The sequence below is a fragment of the Scyliorhinus torazame genome, chromosome 17, assembly GCF_047496885.1.
Source record: "Scyliorhinus torazame isolate Kashiwa2021f chromosome 17, sScyTor2.1, whole genome shotgun sequence".
NCBI classification, from domain to species: domain Eukaryota; kingdom Metazoa; phylum Chordata; class Chondrichthyes; order Carcharhiniformes; family Scyliorhinidae; genus Scyliorhinus; species Scyliorhinus torazame.
The window spans coordinates 69,725,633-69,743,799 of NC_092723.1; the positions used below are offsets into that span (position 1 = coordinate 69,725,633).

The 18,167-nt window shown below is 49.5% G+C and overlaps 1 protein-coding gene and 1 long non-coding RNA gene across 5 annotated transcripts in view; one reads left to right on the forward strand and one right to left on the reverse strand.

Annotated features, from left to right (window-relative positions):
- LOC140393936 (uncharacterized) overlaps positions 1 to 18,167 on the reverse strand; it is a 61,451-nt gene that overhangs the window by 31,222 nt on the left and 12,062 nt on the right. For all 4 annotated transcript variants that reach the window (XR_011935787.1, XR_011935785.1, XR_011935786.1 and 1 more), the window contains exon 2: positions 5,311 to 5,436. This is a non-coding gene — a long non-coding RNA (uncharacterized lncRNA). The remainder of the gene's footprint in view (positions 1 to 5,310; positions 5,437 to 18,167) is intronic.
- LOC140393935 (F-actin-monooxygenase mical1-like) overlaps positions 1 to 18,167 on the forward strand; it is a 284,293-nt gene that overhangs the window by 30,115 nt on the left and 236,011 nt on the right. The gene's annotated exons all lie outside the window — the stretch shown is intronic.

An 18,167-nucleotide genomic window follows, 5' to 3' on the forward strand; every position in this document is an offset into this window, starting at 1 on the left:
ACCTGATTTTGGCGCCAAGTCACGGAGGAGAGCTTCTTCCATTTTCTAGCTGCTGGCAAGCAAGGCAAGGGGACTGTGAAGATGAATAGTTTTCTTACAAGTAAGAGATGACCAGAGACACAAATAGGCAGTGTACCTACTGGACAGGATCTCACAACAGAATATGCTGGAGAGTGCTGCTCAGGAGAATCCACAGGTTTCTCCACAGGCAGGTCGGAGCAGTGCTAATGTTATGTCTCTGCAGAGCTCCAAGGCCTCTGGTGAACAGCCGACCAAGAAGAAAGTTCAATCGGGAACAAAGCAATATAAATACGATTTTTTTTGAGTAAGGGTGGAAAGCTCATGTGTGTTATATGCAGGGAAGTATTGGAGAATGAGAGGAGAAGTTTCAGATTTTGAAAGAGAAGGGGTGGGTGAAAAATTTATTTTGAGGTTGAGACCCCAGAGTCAGTTGTTAACTTACTGCTGACTCCAACTGAAAAGACTACACTGTTGTACTTGTCCTGCGACACACATTAGAAACACACAAAAAGGGCAGCACGGTGCACAGTGGTTAGCACTGCTGCCTCACGGAGCCAAAGTCCCAGGTTCGACCCCGGCTCTGGGTCACTGTCCATGTGGAGTTTGGGTAGGTGGATCGGCCACGCTAAATTGCCCCTTAATTGGAAAAAATGAATTGGGTACACTAAATTTATTTTAAAAACCACACCAAAAGCCCATGTGACTGTCAGCATTCTGGAGTAGCATCTCCCAGGAATATCAAATGCTGAGTAAAACAAGGATTTTGTTGCTACCTTCAGTTTTGCATTGTTGCATATCATGTTCACGGTGATGATGCCCTCGTTCTTTTCGGTCACTGTGATGACCCTCTCACAGTAGGGTGTTATGAGAGGCTCAGTGGTTTGGTTGCTCTGGCTGAGCTCCAACTCAGTCACTTTGCTGATGCTCCCAACTTTGGAGGACTGACCGGCTGCAATGTGGCTCTTGTCAAAGGAAGACTGCTGTGATTTCATTCTGCAACATTTGGCAAAGTGATTCCACTTTCCACATTTATTGCAGCGTTTTTCGCATGCTGGCGTTACAGAGATTGGGTCAGGATGAGTGGAATCGAAAACTGGAACAGGCTGAGTGAGAATAATTATGTGACAGTGTTAGTGGGAATGGAGCACTGGGAAGAGAGACTGGAATAAAAGCAGCAAGTGCTGGAAAAACTCAACAGGTCTGGCTGCATCTGCGGAGAGAGAAATTGTCTTGAGTCCAATTGACTCTTCTTCAGAATTGATAGAGACTGAATCAAGGTGGCTGGAATAGAGAGCTGGGATTAGAGACCAGGACATGGTGACTGGAAGAGAGAGCTGGGGTTAGAGACCAGGACAGGGTGGCTGGGATTAGAGATCAGGACATGGTGACTGGGAGAGAGAGCTGGGGTTAGAGACCAGGACAGGGTGACTGGAAGAGAGAGCTGGGGTTAGAGAACAGGACAGGATGACTGGGAATAGAGAGCTGGGATTAGAGACCAGGACAGGGTGACTGGGAATAGAGATCTGGGATTAGAGACCAGGACACATGACTGGGAATAGCGAGCTGGGGTTAGAGACCAGGACAGGGTGACTGGGAATAGAGAGCTGGGGTTAGAGACCAGGACAGGGTGACTGAGAATAGAGAGCTGGGGTTAGGGACCAGGACAGGGTGACTGGGAATAGAGAGCTGGGGTTAGAGACCAGGACAGGGTGACTGGGAATAGAGAGCTGGGGTTAGAGACCAGGACAGGGTGACTGGGAATAGAGAACTGGGATTAGAGACCAGGACACATGACTGGGAATAGCGAGCTGGGGTTAGAGACCAGGACAGGGTGACTGAGAATAGAGAGCTGGGGTTAGAGACCAGGACAGGGTGACTGGGAATAGAGATCTGGGGTTAGAGACCAGGACAGGGTGACTGAGAATAGAGAGCTGGGGTTAGAGACCAGGACAGGGTGACTGGGAATAGAGAGCTGGGGTTAGCAACCAGGACAGGGTGACTGGGAATAGGGAACTGGGATTAGAGACCAGGACACATGACTGGGAATAGCGAGCTGGGGTTAGAGACCAGGACAGGGTGACTGAGAATAGAGAGCTGGGGTTAGAGACCAGGACAGGGTGACTGGGAATAGAGAGGTGGGATTAGAGACCAGGGCAGGGTGACTGAGAATAGAGGTCTGGGATTAGGGACCAGGACAGCTTGACTGGGAATAGAGAACTGGGATTAGAGACTGGCAGAGTTTTCCGACCCGCCCCCCCACAGCAGGTTTTCCTGTGTTGGAGGTGGTGAATCTTTGGCTGCGGTGGGATCTTCCAGTTCCATCGAAGTCAATGGTCTTTTACATGGCTCGCCAGTCCCGCCACCAGGAAACCTGCTATGGTGGCGAGGGAAAAGCTCCCACTGGAGGGAAGGGCTGCAAAACCTCAGAGACAGGAAGTGGGAATTCAATGCGACTCTGGATTTACAGCAGTCAGAATGTTTTTTCTCTAGTACCCAGCTGCTAGATATAATGGAGATTGGACTTGTTCTAAATGTTGTTGCTGTTTTAAGCCGGCCAATATACAAGTTCTGAATGGCTGCCTAGAATATGTTTACTATAAGTGTACGGCTTTAAACAGCACTGAGAAACTTAATATAAAGAAGGGATTTTAAACTGACGGCAAGGGAGATGATGCCAATGTCTATGTGGCAATGCTCCCACGCCCTTACCATCTCGTGATTCTCCAGTACCGAAATGTCAAGTGAGCCTAGTGCTGCTCCAACTTGATCTCAATGTCCACCGAGTATTCAATTCTCAGCGTTTTGGCAACCAGTGTGCCTTACAGAGATGTCGAGCTTAAGTTAAGAAATTGATCATTTTGACATTGCGAAGTGCTGTTGCAGATTTTTAGGACGACCTTTGAAAGATGTTATTGAGTTCCACAGGCAAATTAGCATTACACTGATGCTCACAATGCAGTGATGACAACATCTGCTGCAGTGCAGTCTTCGTCCAGAAATAGAACCTAAAAATAGGAATGCTGTAAATAGGTAATAAAGTGAAAAGGCAGATTTCTCAGCTGGAACAGGCAAGTTAATATTTCAGGATTAAATGCAATTCCAGTGAAAGGTCTCTTCCTTCCTACAGCCAGGTGATTGAAGAGCTCTTGATAGTTGACAGCTATCCTCAGCATTGGTAACTATTTTTTGGAGATAAAGGCTAACTGGGAAAAGATCTCCAGCTAATAAACAAGCATAGATAGACGTGTACACAGCCATATATATACACACACGGGCACACATATACATACACATAGCCATACATATACATGTATGCGAGGACATATATGTGCAACAGGCACAGAATATACGTGCACACAGGCATACAAACACACACGGGCACACATATACGCGCACACAGGCATACATATACGTACACACAGGTGCATATATATACACACAGGGAGAAATATACACACACAGGGCAGCATGGTGGCACAGTGGTTAGCACTGCTGCCTCACGGCAACGAGGTCCCAGTTTCGATCCCGGCTCTGTGTCACTGTCCGTGTGGAGTTTGCACATTCTCCCCGTGTTTGCGTGGGCTTCGACCACACAACCCAAAGATGTGCAGGTTAGGTGGATTGACCACGCTAAATTGCCCCTTAATTGGGAAAAATGAATTGGGGACTCTAAATTTTGTTTTAAATATACACACACAGGCACACAAACACACATGGGCACACATATACACACACAGGCACATTGTACATTATATGTGCAAGCACACAAGTACACAAATGTATGCACATGGACGCACATATATAAGGATCTTCCTGTTAATCCTTGTCTGCCCTTTGTTTATCCTTTTAATTTCTGTTATTCTTCTCTTTCAATTTTTGTACCTGGGACCTATGCCTTTCAGATGGACTTCACCATTAATTTTTTTTAAATGAACATCCAGCAGGATGAGCAGTTTGGTCTGACATCAATGATGATATATCTTGATGGACTTGGCTGGTGGCCATTGAGCTGCTTACATTGCCAGGCACTTAGCGGATAATCTATTCTAATTGGTGCTGACCATTCTGGAATGTTCTGCCAAGGTAGGAAGGCTTCATCGAACCCGGGTCCACGGCGCTGTGAGGCAGTAGTGCTAACCACTGCACCATCCCCCGATTATTGCATGTCTTATCTCTATTTTTGTTATAAATAAACAGCTGTGGGGGCGGCACGGTGGTGCAGTGGTTAGCACTGCTGCCTCATGGCGCCGAGGTCTCAGGTTCAATCCCGGCCTTGGGTCACTGTCCGTGTGGAGCTTGCACATTCGCCCTGTGTCTGCATAGGTCTCACCTCCACAACCCAAAGTTGTGCAGGGTAGGTGGGTTGGCAAAATAAAAAAATATATATGTGCCCACAGGCCCACATATGCATGCATACAGGGACACATATATATATACACACAGGTGCACATATACACGCACACAGGGGCACATGCACGTGCACGCAGGCACAATATACATGCACAAAGGCACACATATACATGCACATACACAAAAACAAGCACACAAATACATGGACACATATACGCATACACAGGCACACACAATGCACACAGGCACATGTATACATGCACACAATCACACATTACGGGAATACAGATGCACATATACGTGCACACAGGGACACATGTACACACACAGGTGCATATATATGCCAACACAAGTACACATATATGTGAACACAAGCACAATATACAGACACAGGCACACATACATACACATGTGTGCACACAAATACACAAATACATGCACACAGGTACACATATACATGGACATGGGAACACATACACGTGTGCACAGACACACATATGCATGCACACAGGCACAAATACACATACACAGACAAGGCAACACAGAGACGCACACAAACACACACACACATATACATGTGCACAGGCACACATATGCATAGACAGGCACACCTGTACGCGCACACATGCACACGGGAACACATATACATGCATACAGGCACACATAATAATAATGTTTTATTGTCACAAGTATGAAGTTATTCTGAAAAGCCCCTAGTCGCCACATTCTGGCATCTGTTCGCGTAAGCCGGTACGGGAATTGAACCCGCACTGTTGGCCTTGTTCTGCATTACAAACCAGCTGTCTAGTCCACTGAGCTAAACCCGCCCACATATACGTGCACACAGGAACACATATCCACCCAGACATATATACGTGCACACAAACACACATATATGCGCTCATGGGCACACACACACTCACATAAAGAAAGACTTACATTTCCATTGTATTTTTCATTACCGCTGAACATCTCAAGGTGATTTCCAGTTCATTTGTTGCTTCTGACAAGTACTGTACTGCAATTTACGAAACATGTAGCCAATTTGAGCACTGCAGTGTCCCACTGGAAACAATGAAATAAATGACTCAATAATTTACTTTTACGTTATAAAATCAGAAAACGCTGGAAATACTCAGTAGATCAATGCAGGGTTAACTTTTCAGGTCTGTAACCTTCCAACAGGACAGACCAGGTTAATTTTAAAAAAAATTTAGAGTACCCAATTATTTTTTTCCAATTGAGGGGCAATTTAGCATGGCCTATCCACCAAACCAGCACATCTTTGGGTTGTGGGGGCGAAACCCACGTAGACTTAGGGAGAATATGCAATCTCCACACGGACAGTGACCCAGGGCTAGGGATTTGAACCCGGGTCCTCAGCGCCATAGTCCCAGTGCTAACCACTGCACCATCATGCTGCCTTAGACCAGGTTAATTTTAAGATAGAGTGAGTCAGTATTGCTGAAGTGAGAGATCGAGGTTGTGCACGTGCAGGCACATGGCACTGAGCCTGGACCTCGGGGGGTAAAGTGGTGTGAGGAACACTGGGATGGATTTTATAGGGAGAAGAATGACCCACTACCCCCCCAGCCCCACAACCCTAAGCTAAAAGTGGGGAGGTGGGGTGGTAGGGGGAGTGGTGGGGGGGAAGTGGAGGGGGGTGATGGGGAGGAAATGAAGGGGAGCTTTAGAGACTGAGAAGGAGATAGGAAGGGTGGGGTATCATCTTTTGCGTGGGGTGTGCGACATTATGTGTAATGTCTGGCACATTAAGAGTTAATGTAACATTGTATTCTACCACCAGACGGAGCTGGAGAGCAGACCTATAAAAGGGAATGCCTCTCAGGCTTCTGGGAGAGGGTAGAGAAGGCAAGAGAAGGTTAGCGAGACAACGAGCAGAGCAGAGTACAATTTAAGATGGTGTGCATGAGAGATGTGTTAATATAGTGTAGATTGTAGTTTAGTTAGAATATTGCTTGCTTTAAGAATAATGATTGAATTGTATAATAAGTAGTGTAATAGGGGCAGCAGGGTGGAGCAGTGGTTAGCATCGCTGTCTCACGGCGCCGAGGTCCCAGGTTCGATACCGGCTTTGGGGCATTGTCCGTGTGGAATTTGCACATTTTCCCCATGCCTGCATGGGTTTCGCTCCCACAACCCAAAGATGTGCAGGTTAAGTGGATTGGCCATGCTAAATTGCCCCATAACTGGAAAAAATGAATTGGGTACTCTAAATTTAAAAAAAAATAAGTAGTGTAATAAATATTAGCTTTGTTATTTGACTTAGCTTTGTGTGTTCTTTGTGTACACTACAAATCCATCCTGGCAACACAAAGAACACCACAGAGTGTGCCCCAAAGAAGGTAACACCACTTCCTGCCCTCCTTTAGTCCAAAACTGGCTGGGCTGGCCACCTTGCTCCACTAACCCCCCCCCCTCCCCGCCTCCTCCATAGCCCCCCACCCAGGCCCTTCCCCAGCTTGTCATATTATAGCTTGCCATATTATAGTGGCAGAAATGGAATGAAGACTAAGTGGCCATTAACTGGCCACCTAGAGGCCTCAAAAGAGCATAAAGACAGGTGAGCTGCCTGACATGGTACCCATTCCCTGTAATTTGGGGGACAGGCCGGAGGGTGGGCTGGCCGCCCGCTTCATTTTCCATTCTCTCCCTGCCTTCAAATCCGCCCGAGGGGATAGGGGGCAATGTGAAATTCAGCACATTGTGTGGCTCAGGGCTACCTGTAATCCTGGCTGGATCCAAAATGTGAAGACTGGAATTTTTATTTGGAACCCACATGGAATAACTTGGAGCCTGAAATGGGTTGCTAAGGAAGGGGATATGTGGCTGTGAATGCGAGTTTCGGCAGATACATGATCAAAGACGAGAAGGAAAACAGTAAGCAATGTAGGTGAACAAGGCTGCGAATGGAAACCCCATCAGAGAGAAGAGCATAACTTCTTCAGAGTGAGCCTCCCTGGGAAAGGAAGTGGTTGTGAACTAAACACTAATACTAAAGCAAAATATTGCAGATGCTGGAATTCTATTTTTATTTTGGATTGCTGCAGTATTTTATGTTTAATCTATTTTTAGGTGCTGGTTGAGGGTCACATATTGACCAAATTAAAAGTGAGAACATTCCTGCTCCTTGAATAGTGTCCTAGGATCTTGTCTGTCCCCCTGAAAGAGCAGATGGGGCTTTGAGCAGTTTAATTCCTCATCCAAAAGACACCACATCGCAAAGTACAACGCTCCCTCTCTACGAATGAAACCTCTGCCTTTGTTTCTTGCATGCGTATAGAACATAGTCAGTGCACCTTCAGTGCAGAAGGAGGCACCTCAGCCATCAAGTCTTCACTGACTTTCTGCAGGACCACCTTACCTCGGCCCATTCCCTCACCCTATCCTCGTAACTCCACCTAACTTGCACATCTTTGGACTGTGGGAGGAAACCCACACACCCAGGGGGAGAATGTGCAAACTCCACACAGTCATCCAAGGTCGGAGCTGAACCCAAGTCCCTGCCGCTGTGAGGCAGCAGTGTTAACCACTGTGCTATCCCTATATACGCAGTTACAAATATGCAAGCATACATACTTTCTGCCAGGGGTATAACTAGAAACATTTTGGACTTCTTTTCTCCTCACTCATCCACGTCCTGAGGTTAAAATTTGTTATTCGACAAAGAGTCATCCAGACTCGAAACGGGGGGGGAGTGGTCGTGTGTGTGGGGGTCCCGTGCGAGTCTGCGTCTGGGTTTTTATAAATAATTACTCTGGAATCATAAGTGATTTTTTTTCCTCTGACTCTTTCAGAGTAACTATCAGGGTAAAACGGGCAGAACCATCCTAAGTTAGCGATTTAAATCACTTCTGTCGGATAGTTCCTAGCCCAACGCAAATGTCCAGAGGAACAACCTAGCACTTCTGGGCAATTGCCGGATAAACCGTTATATGGGAACTTCCTCAAGGGATTCCCAGCACATCATTAGGGTACCCCCCTAAATCTCTCGCTGGGGTACCAGGATGTTATAGACCACAATCACCTTACAAGGCTCGGAGTCATACTTTGTTCTCTAAAGCTCCTGTGAAGCACCTTGGGACTTTCCTCTGGAACTGACTACTGCAAAAGGTAGGTGAGGCGAAAACATTGTGCAATTTCAAGAAGGAATTAGATATAGCTCTTGGGGCTACGGGGAAAGGGATATGTGGGGAAGGTGGCATCAGAGTGTTGAACTTGATGATCAGCCATGATCATGATGAATGGCGGTGCAGGCATGAAGGGCCGAATGGCCTCCTCCTGCTTCTATTTTCTATGTATGTTTCATTACATTAAATATGCTACATAAATATAAGTTGCTGTTATTATTTTAAAACTTATTAACTTTTCTTATAAATTTTGAGTACCCAATTCATTTTTTCCAATTAAGGGGCAATTTAGCGTGGCCAATCTACCTAGCCTGCACATCTTTGGATTGGGGGTGGGCGAAACCCACGCAAACACGGGGAGAATGTGCAAACTCCACGCTGACAGTGATCCAGAGCCAGGATCGAACCTGGGACCTCAACGCTGTGAGGCAACAGGGCTAACCCACTGCGCCACCGTGCTGCCCTAGTTGCTGTTATTATTAAGGGGAAACTTGATGAACACCTGTGGGATTAAGGAGTCGGAGGATATGCTGTTAGGGTGGAGATAATGAGAAGGCTCATCCGAACCATAAAAGCTGGCATACAGCTGATGAGCCAAGCAGCCTGGTTCTGTGGTGTAAGATCCATGCAAAAGCAAATAGAAATTATCCTTTTTTTAGACTCCCATGAGAATTGTGGTTGAATCACCAACAAATTACCATCCGGGGAGATCAGCTCATTGTCTGCGATCTGTTAACTCAGTGTTTATTTGGAAGGGTGGAGGAATGACTCAGTCACAGATGATGATGTGAGCCATGAGATTGGTCAACAGTTCAGCTGTATCTGTGGTTTGGGCGGACCCGGATCTAAGTGGAATATATTCTTGCCAAACCAGGTCATATTTTGATCAGGATCCAGCTGTTAAAAAGCAGGCTGTATGTGTCGCAAGATGATTATTGGATGAGGAAATCCAATTGGCCCTCCTCATTACTCCATAAAGGTCCTCAACACTGACTAATTGCATAATTTTACCTTTAAATTTTGCACGAAGCACAAGGAACATTTCTTGTTCTCTGCAAGGGTCCTGAAAACTCTGCTCACTGTCTGATGTGGGCCTTGAAACTCATTCCTAAGATTGGTGAACAGAAATTCCTCTATCCGCTATTTCAACAGACCTGGTAAACGGATTACTTTTAGTTTTCATATCCCTAGAAAAGAAATGGTAAAGGTTCATGGAAAGTTTATTTGAGCTTGTTGGTGCCTTGTTAAAGATCAGTGTACAGTAATCTGTGGCTGTTCAGCGGAAGTGGAGCATTGAGTATTTTGCTCCCCTGCACGTCAGACCTCCAGTCAATGGCCCTGAAATTCAACAGCAGTACAGAGAGGGAGGAGGCAGAGATGGCTAAAGCTTGTTGAAAACAGGTTTCCCTGGTCCTTAATTTTATAATGGGAAAGTGGAGACTCACCTGCTTCACAAACATCTGGAGGGGGATTCAGCATCTAATTTGCATGGGTAACAGCGTTGGGGTATCATTACCCTCAGCTTTTGTTCAATAGGAACGTTTCACGCATTCACAGGAATCAGCATCTTTTTAATCTGACATTTGGAGATCTATTTATTTATTATCCACTTAATAGAGGATTGCATGGAGCAGCACTGTTGTGTAGTGGTTAGCACGGCACTGAGGACCCAGGTTCGATCATAGCCCCGGGTCACTGTCCGTGTGGAGTCTGCACATTCTCCCTGTGTCTGCGTGGGTCTCACCCCCACAACCATAAAAGATGTGTAGGGTAGGTGAATTGGCCATGCTAAATTGCCCCTTAATTGGAAAAAAAACCAATTGGGTACTCTAAATTTATATTAAAAAACAGTGGATTGGATACAGAAAGCATACTAAATGTGAAATAATTTTCAATTCAGTTATTCGATAATCACTGCAGGTGGAAAGTGAGACAGTGACCGCCCCTTTCATTCCTTTCGAAACTTCCCGAAGGAAGGAAGTGAGGCCCAACCAATTTTAACGGCAAGCAGCATTTACAATTTTTAAAAGTATCTTTCGATCAGAAGCAGCAGAAATGTGTCCGGACCAATGGGAACTGGGCTGGGAGCTAGATTCTGTGATAACTGGGGGAAGCATGATTTCATACATATGTGGCAAGGGAAGGATGCACTCAGGATACCTCCCGGCTCCAGGGTAGTCAACCCACTGTGACTGCCCAGGAATGAAAGTCTCAGGACCAAAGACTGATACCGAGGTGAGAGCGCTCCAATGAGTCACAGATGACAGCAAACTGGACTGATGGAAACGTGGTCACTAGCAGGCCCACGGCTCCTTGTGTGTTAGGGGACAGGAACATCAAAGTCAGACAACTCTGTCCCAACAGCCAGTTTCTATCACTAGAGATAATTAATATCAGCACTAAAAATCCTCTTTCTCTGAGGAACCCTGCAATCCTCTGTTCAAATTCTGTCATGAGGTTACATCGGCACATGGCCATTCCTCAATTTGTCAGTTCTGCCACAGTCCTTCTGCTTTCGCAAACTCCTCCGCTGCTTCTGTCGTTCCAAAATAAAAGTCCCTGAGCTTGTAAAAGTCCCTGAGCGAGGGCCTCCATGCTGTCCGGTTTAAGCCGGCCAGTGAACGGGAGTGAGGTGGGGGGAGGGGCTGCGGCCATCAGAGCCTGGCAGAACAGGGTCCGAGTGGTCTAGCCGGGGTGGAAAGTTGGGGGGAAGGAACCGAGGTTGGGAGGAGGAGTTTTACAAGAGGCAGTGGACGGGAGGAGCTGGAGACCTTGGGGGAGGTGGGGGAGGTGGGGGGGGGGGGGGGGGGGGGGGGGAGAGCTGTGTAAGATTAAGGGTGACTACGGGTAATCCCTGATTCCTTTTTGTCATTTGTTTATGTAAACATGCGGATTGAGGTTTGGGGGTTGGTGGGTAGATGGGATCATTGTTATTATGGGGACTGACATATCTTGCTGATTATTGTTTATTGTTGATGGATGTAAATGTGGGAAAAAATGTGAAAAAGGAGAATAACATTTTTTTTTAAAAAAGGTCAACTGGGGTTATCGGATGGGGTGGGGGAGTGGGCCTGGTCAGGGCGCTCTTTTAGAGGGTTGGTACAGACGCAATGGGTCAAATGGCCTCTTTCTGCACTGTGGGGATTCTATTCTATTCCTTTCTTCCTCAGCAGTTTGTCTCATTTAAATACATCTATGCTAATTGCCTCAGCTAACTCTTTGTGGTAACAAGTACCACATACTTTCAAAAATAAATTTAGAGTACCCAATTCTTTTTTTTTTATATTGAGGTACCATTTAGCGTGGTCAATCCACCTACCCTGCACATCTTCAGGTTGTGGGGGTGAAACCCACGCAAACACGGGGAGAATGTGCTCCATATGGACAGTGACCCAGGGCCGGGATCGAACCCTGGTCCTCGGCGTATGCCATCCCGCAATTTCTACATTCTAACCAATCTCTGGGTAAAGATGTTTCTCCTCACTTCCTGTTTGAAGCTATTAGTGACCATCTGATATTTAGGACACCTACGTTTGGACTTTTGCACAAGTCAACACGATTTCTCTATGTGACAGTGAGCCATGATTCAGCTGGTACTACTCTCATCGCTGAGTTCAAGACCTACTCGAAGACATGAATACAAAAATCAAAGCTGAAACTCCAGTACAGTATGAGGGAGTGCAGCACTGTCAGAGATGATGGGCGAGACTCTCCATTGGCTGACGTCAAAATCGGGAAACGCAATTGGGTGGAAAATCGTTTAGGAAGCTGAAATTGCAGCGAGCGCGATTTTGTCAAATCATGATTCTCCGTCACTTCGATAGCGGCGTCAATGGGGACCGGAAAGCACGTACAGTAAAAACCGTGTGTATTTTATTAGTGGGCCCAACCCGGTATTCTCCGGGGCCTCCACAATTCTCCGCCTCCGATGGGCCAAGTTCCAACGGCGCGGTTCACTGTACTTTTAAAAATCGGGAAACCAGCGTCGTGGCTGATGAGGGAGAGAGAGAGGAGGTAGGGCACAGAGAGGCCCAGCTGTGGGTTGCTGGGCCAGACACTGGCTGGGCTGGCTGGGCTGAGGGGGCCCTTCCATGGCTGGTGGGGAGGGGGGGGGGGGGACAGGGCAATCGGCCGTGGGGCTGGAGTGACCCCCCATGGGACTGGGGTGTGTTCAGGCTTGGGCCGCGGCCTGCAAGGCAGCCATCTTGCTGCGCACCACACTGACCACCCACCTTGGCCCTTGGTTCTGCAAAGTGACACTGGCCATAAGGTGCCCCCGTCCCCCACCCCACCCGGCCGCCACCCGCCAGTGGGGCATCAAGCGGCCCACTCAAGTGCAACGCCCACTGTAGCCCCTACCGGGGTGCCGGGCAGGGGCCAGGGAGTGTACCGCTGTAAAGGGCAATGCCAGCCGACGGTATCCCTGGCAGCAGGGATGAGCGCTAGGGCCAGAGGCCCCCATGGTGCCGGGCAATGATGGGGCCAGGGTGATGGGGGGTGAGGACTTGCGGGGGCAGAGCCTGCAGTGCCAACTGGGGCCACCATGTAGCCTGGTGGACCTGGTTGGGCACAGGGGTACGCACCATGCTAACATGTCGGACTTTCACCCCTTGCAGCCAGTTGGAATTCAACGAACAACGGTGGCCTTCCTCCTAGTCGCTGCAGCCCTGGGGATGCCCTGCGGCCGTATGAGCTGGAGTTGCTCGAGGGGGAAGCTGCAGCAGTGAAGCGTGCAGCAGCACAGCGTGCCACAGAGGGACAGGAGGCAGCCGTCCAGGATGGAGAGCCAGCCGCCCAACAGGCCGAGGAGGTGGGGGAGGTGCAAAGGAGGCGCCGCATGAAGTCTTGTGCATACCGGCAGCACCTGACATTAGAGGACCTGCCGGACCGGGCATGCCGTCAAAGACTCCGGCTGATCAGGGAAACAGTGCGATTAATCTGCCAGATCATGGCACACCTGGCACCGCAGAGGCATTGGGAAGGACACTCACTCCCAGTTGCCATCAAGGTGACGGTCGCCCTGAACCTTTACGCAACGGGGTCCATCCAGGTCCAAGTGGGGCCTGCCCGGGATCTCACAAACCTCGGTGCACAGGTGCATCTGCGCTATCATGGAGCACAAGCCACCTGCAAAGTTCTCCCGTCGCCCCCTCTCTGGCCAGCCCAGACCAGCCTGTGTGTTCTATATGTTGGATTAACATGACTGCAACTCGATGCAGTATCACTTGAAAACAGGCTTCCAACGCTGTCAATGGTTCAACACTGCTTTATTCAACTTGCCGAGTAATGTACACAGTTCGCTGTGGGTCGACACTCTATTAATCTAAGCTTGCTAACCTTGGTCTGGCTTGCCCAGACTTGCTCTGTGCCATGTGTAGTAGGTGCTGACTGTACATTGCACCCTGACTGTTGCTACAGCTATCACCAGTGCGAAGAGGCCGAGCATTCCTCCCTTGTGTGTTTTATACTGGTAATGTACCCTATAGTGACCTGCCTGGTGATTGGTTGTTCTGTATTCTGCGTGGTGATTGGTTCCTCTGTGTGTCCATCACTGCCTGTCTGTATCTCATTATGAACATGAGTGCATATTATGACATCTGCCCCTTTTAAATAAATTTTGGATGCTTGTGGCTGTGTGCTTGTATTTACATGTGTGACTATGTGCAAAATGGTGAGTGAGTGAACATATATACATGGGAAGGTGTCTATCGTGCATATACAGAACAAGGTGAACAAAATTTGCACAGTTAAAGTCTATGGGTGTCATTCTCCGACCCCCTGCCGGGTCGGAGAATGGCCGTTGGCCGCCGTGAATCCCGCCCCCGCCGAAGTCTCCGGTACCGGAGATTGGGCGGGGGCGGGAATCGGGCCGCGCCGGTTGGCGGGACCCCCCGCTGGATTCACCGGCCCGGATGGGCCCAAATCCCGCCCAGAAATTGCCTGTCCCGCCGGCGTAAATCAAACCTGGTATTTACCGGCGGGACCAGGCGGCGTGGGCGGGCTCCGGGGTCCTGGGGGGGGGGCGTGGGGCGATCTGACCCCGGGGGGTGCCCCCACGGTGGCCTGGCCCGCGATCGGGGCCCACCGATCCGCGGGCGGGCCTGTGCCGTGGGGGCACTCTTTCCCTTCCGCCTCCGCCACAGCCTCCACCATGGCGGAGGCGGAAGAGACTCTCCCCACTGCGCATGCGCGGGAAACTGACAGCGGCCGCTGACGCTCCCGCGCATGCAACCGGGAAACTGACAGCGGCCGCTGACGCTCCCGCGCATGCGCCGCATTTCCGCGCCAGCTGGCGGGGCAACAAACGCCATTTCCGCCAGCTGGCGGGGCGGAAATCCCTCCGGCATCGGCCTAGCCCCTCAATGTTGGGGCTAGGCCGCCAAAGATGCGGAGCATTCCGCACCTTTGGGCCGGCGCGATGCCCGTCTGATTGGCGCCGTTTTTGGCGCCAGTCGGCGGACATCGCGCCGTTGGGGGAGAATTTCGCCCTATAAGTCCAGTCTTTGTGGTGGGCAACGGATTCTTGTCGACCGCCTCAGAGGTGGCGGGGGGGGCGCTGGCTTCTCGACAGGCGGGATTGCTGCCAGATTGGCGGGCTCGTGATTTGAAATGTCCGGAGGAGGCGTCTCGACATACGGAGGGGTGTGGTCAGGTGGTGGTGGGCAGGCAACTTTGCGCAGTGCCCTTCTGTTGCGCCTGAGAATGGAGCCATCAGCCATGCAAACAGCGAAAGACCTGGGGGCAGCCTGTCGTATAACAACAGCTGGGGCTGACCAACCTCTCTCAGGCAGATGCGAACAACATCTTCTGGAGCCAGCACAGGCAAATCAGTGACATGAGCATCATACGTGATCTTCTGCTGGTCCCTGAGTCGCTGCACTTTTCTTAGCACCGTGACGTGATCAAGGTCTGGAACGTGGATGGCTGGAACAGTTGTCCGCAGGTTGCGATTCATGAGTAGTTGAACCATAGACAGACCAGTCGACAGTGGGGTTGCCCTGTATGCCAACAGTGCAAGGTTAAAATCAGAGCAGCTGCTTGACAATGTAGTCCTCTTTTTCCACCTTCCCATTTGACTGCGGGTAATGGGGACTGGATGTGACATGTTTGAAATGGTAGGATTGTGCAAAGTCAGACCACTCTTGGCTGTGGAAACATGGACCGTTGTCGCTCATCACTGTGAGTGGTACACCGTGCCTGGCAAACGTCTCCTTGCAGGCCTTGATGACTGATTTTGACGTGAGGTCCGACAGCTTCACAACTTCTGGGTAGTTCGAAAAGTAATCGATCAAAAGTACATAGTCACGCCCATTTACGTGAAAGAGGTCTATTCCCACCTTGGACCACGGAGAGGTCACGAGCTCATGGTGTTGGAGCGTCTCCTTGGGCTGAGATGGTTGGAATCCCTGGCATGTGGTGCAATAGAGGACCATGTTGGAGATGTCCTGGCTGATCCCAGGCCAGTAAACTGCCTGTCGAGCTCTGCGTCGGCATTTCTCGACTCCAAGGTGACCCTCATGGATCTGCTTGAGCACCATGGCCTGCATGCTGTGGGGGATAACAATTCGATCCAGTTTCAGAATGATCCCTTCAACAACCGTCAAATCATCCTTGACATTAAAAAACTGGGGGCATTGCCCCTTGCGCCACCCATTTGCGAGGTGGTGCTTTACCCTTTTCAGCAGAGGGTCTTTGGCAGTTTCTGCTCGTATCTCGATGACACGTTCATCAGTGGCCGGGAGGTTGCTGGCGCACATCTGCACCCGTGCCTCAATTTGGCGAATGAAGTCTACATGTTCGCAGGGCGTGGTGATGGATCTGGATAGGGTATCCGCGATTATCAGCTCCTTGCCCGGTGTGTAGACGAGGTCGAAACCATATCGGCGGAGTCGCAGAAGAATGCGCTGTAGCCGGGGCGTCATGTCATTTAAATCCTTCTGGATGATGTGGGCTGAGGGTCTGTGGTCTGTTTCCACCGTGAACTTTGGCAGACCGTGTACGTAATCGTGGAATTTGACGATTCCTGTTAGGAGACCCAGGCACTCCTTTTCAATATGTGCGTACCTTTGCTCGGTCGGAGTCATGGCCCTGGATGCCACTGGAGCCCAGGACGAGGAACCATCTTTTTGGAGTAGCACCGCACCAATGCCGTCCCGGCTTGCGTCCGTGGATATTTTTGTTTCCTTGGTCGGGTCAAAGAACGCCAGGACTGGGGCCGTGGTGAGCTTTGCCTTGAGCTCCATCCAGTCCGTTTGGTGTGTTGGTGTCCATTGGAATACTGTGGTCTTTTTTACTGGATGCCGGAGGGCTGTGGTGTGGGATGCCATGTTAGGAATGCATTTTCCCAGAAAATTCACTATCCCCAGGAAGCGTAGTACTGCCTTTTTGTCCTCTGGGGTCTTCATGGCATTGATTGCCATTACTTTGTCGGAATCAGGTTGCTCACCCTGCTGGGATATTTGGTCACCCAGAAATTTGATTGATGACAGACCAAAGGAGCATTTGGCCCTGTTTAACTTGAGGCCATTCTCGTGGACCCTTTTAAAGACCTGTTGGAGCTGATCTATGTGCTCCTCGCGGGCCGTGGATCAGATTATCACGTCATCCACATAGACTCGCACACCCTCGATGCCCTCCAGCATTTGCTCCATTATGCGGTGAAAGACTTCGGAGGCTGAAATAACACTGAAAGGCAGCGGTTACAACAGTACCTGCCGAACGGAGTGTTAAACGTGCAGAGCTTCCTGCTGAAGTAATCCAGGTGTATCTGCCAGAAACCATGTGAGGCGTCCAGCTTGGTAAAGAATTTGGCAGATGCCATCTCAGAGGTTAATTCTTCCCGCTTCGGGGTCGGGTGGTGCTCCCTCATGATGCTGCGATTGAGGTCTTTGGGATCGATACTGATTCATATTTCGCCACCATGGAGCTGACCCAGTCTGTTGGTTCCGTGACCCTTGAGATGATGCCCTGGCTTTGGATCTCTTGCAGCTGCGCTTTTAAACGATCCTTTAGAGGAGCCGGCACCCGGCGTGGTGCATGAATGACTGGGGTGGCATCCGGCTTAAGTAGTATTTTGTAGCGATACGGGAGAGTACCCATCCCATCGAACACATCGGGATATTGCGTGAGGATGTCGTCTATATGAGTCTGTAGATTCACATGAGATGAGGCAGTCGGAGGTGCAGAGGACATGGCATGGATTCGCTGTACCAGATTAAGGAGTTTACATGCACGGGCACCGAGCAGGGATGCCTTGTCAGGCCTGACAATCTTGAATCTTAACGTCGCCGTGATTGCCTTGTGGGATACAACTAGATGACACGATCCACTAGCAGCTATGGCATTGCCATTGTAATCAAGGAACTGGCAGGCTGGCGGAAGAATTTTGGGTTGGTCTCGGATGCTGTTGAGGTCTGCCCGGGATATGAGGTTTGCAGATGCACCAGTGTCCAGTTTGAATTGGATTCTGCACTGATTCACTTTAACGACAGCCATTCGTCACCAGAATCCACACTTAGGATTGCGAGGCGCTTTGCATGAGTGGAGGAGACCGTCTCACGTGTGGTGATAATGCCCACCTGATATGGAGGCTCGAGGCAGTCATCATTTGGGTCCGTTGGGCTTTCAGGATTGGAATCCTGCATA